Consider the following 2409-nt stretch of genomic DNA (forward strand, 5'->3'; position numbering starts at 1 on the left):
GCACAAATTTTTGTGCATCGGGCCTCTAGTACCTCCATAAGGAACAAGGATTCATCGGGTAGCCAGGTCTAATTGCATTGACTATAACCCTGATCTCACATATCCCTTGTCCAGATCTTGTTTGCTAGTTCCATACTAAAAAAAGAAGTCAGGAAGAGAGGGAGGGAGGGAGGGAGAGAGGGAGGAAGGAAGGAAGGAAGGAAGGAAGGAAGGAAGGAAGGAAGGAAGGAAGGAAGAAACCTCAGCTGGGACCTGGCATTCAGGTGTTATGCTATGTGCTGCACAATGTCAGGAAGCACCGTTCACATAGATTCCAGTACTGATGGCATTTCCTGGAACTGTGCATTGTTTATGTACTGACCTCAGGTGAATCCAAGTAATCAGGACCAGAGTCCAGAACCCTATCAGTAGAGATGGCCTGCCTGGCTCAATGTTGATGAGGGTCCACGTGACCAACCTTGAATTCAGGCTGTGTAGAGAAGGAAGAGAGGCCACTGTGGGCTGTGAGACTAGGAGAAATAAAGAAGGGTTCCAGGGACTGAAGACCCCTAGGAGGACCAAGAATAGGGACTGAGGGTGTGGGGGAACAGGAAAAACCTTGCCATCTTCCTCAAAACTGATATTTAGACTTAAGTCTCATGTACAAAAAACCCCTGCTGTGTAACGTTGGGTACATTACTTAATCTCTGCAGACTTGTTTGCTCTTCTATAAAATACCCAACTCACAGGGTGATTGTGAGGATTAAACAAGGTAACCTGAGCAAAGCCCATGCTGGGGCCTGGCATGGGGTTGATGCTCAGCAAACACTGGTTTCCTCTTATTCCCTCATCAGGTCTTCAGATTTCCTGAGATTGTCTGCAAAATTGTTCTGAACAAACAAAGAACCACAGTGTTAGAGGCTAGAAGAGATGAGCAGTGGGGCAGAGAACAAGACACAGGTATATGGAAGGGAGAGGAAAGGCGTGCTGGATGCCCACTTGCTTTCCCATGATTTTTAAGACCTCACAAATTAAGTCTGTCTTGTGGGAGCTCCACTTCCCCAGCACCCACTTTCTCCAAGGGATTTAACTTTGATCCACAGCACTCCACTGGGGCTGCACTTAAATGCTCAGTCCTACTATCTTTCTGAGTCTAGTGCCCCATGCAGGGTTAGGCTCATTGAGCTCAATAAATCTTTGTGAAATTAAAATGTCTGTCTTCTCTTGTGGTCATCACTGTAACCAGGTGATCAAACTTAGCTCTGATAATAGTGGGATAGATTGTGGTAGCATAGTTAACCCTGTGACCTCTAAGCAACATAGAACTGTACACTTTATTTATTTATTTATTTATTTAGTTAAGGTTATTTTTATTTACAAGTTTTGAAAAATATAGATTTTTTACATGGGTTACTTGTGCAAAGTTAAATTTAGAAGAATGATAAATGCACTCCCCTCCTCCCAGTTCCCGCCCCACCCTCCGCCCTCACTCCCCACCCACTGTCCTCATCCATAGGTGCACGATTTTTGTCCAGTTTCTTCCCGCATCTCCCATTCCCCTTTCCCCCCCAAGAATAGTCAGTCCATTCCCTTTCTATGTCCCTGATTCATTATAATCACCAGTTCATTCTGTACATCAGATTATTTATTCACTTGGTTCTTAGATTCACTTGTTGATAGATGCATGTTTGTTGTTCACAATTTGTATCTTTACCTTTTTCTTCTTCCTCTTCTTAAAGGATACCTTTCAGCATTTCGTATAATACTGGTTTAGTGGTGATGAACTCCTTTAGCTTTTCCTTATCTGTGAAGCTCTTTATCTGACCTTCAATTCTGAATGATAGCTTTGCTGGATAAAGTAATCTTGGTTGTAGGTTCTTGGTATTCATCACTTTGAATATTTCTTGCCATTCCCTTCTGGCCTGCCAAGTTTCTGTTGAGAAATCAGCTGACAGTCGTATGGGTATTCCCTTGTAGGTAATTGAGTCTCTTTCTCTTGCTGCTTTTAAGATTCTCTCTTTGTCTTTTGCTCTTGGCATTTTAATTATGATGTGTCTTGGTGTGGTCCTCTTTGGATTCCTTTTGTTTGGGGTTCTCTGCGCTTCTTGGACCTGTAAGTCCATTTCTTTCACCAGGTGGGGGAAGTTTTCTGCCATTATTTCTTCAAATAGGTTTTCAATATCTTGCTGTCTCTCATCTTCTGGCACCCCTATTATTCTGATGTTGGTACGCTTGAAGCTGTCCCAGAGGCTCCTTACACTATCTTCGTATTTTCGGATTCTTTTTTCATTTTGCTTTTCCGGTTGGGTGTTTTTTGCTTCTTCGCATTTCAAATCTTTGACTTGATTCTTGCGCTCCTCTGGTCTGCTATTGGGTGTCTGTATAATATTCTTTATTTCAGTCCGTGTATGCTTAATTTCTAGTTGGTTC

Source organism: Myotis brandtii, unplaced genomic scaffold (assembly GCF_000412655.1).
Source record: "Myotis brandtii unplaced genomic scaffold, ASM41265v1 scaffold182, whole genome shotgun sequence".
In the NCBI taxonomy this organism is placed as follows: domain Eukaryota; kingdom Metazoa; phylum Chordata; class Mammalia; order Chiroptera; family Vespertilionidae; genus Myotis; species Myotis brandtii.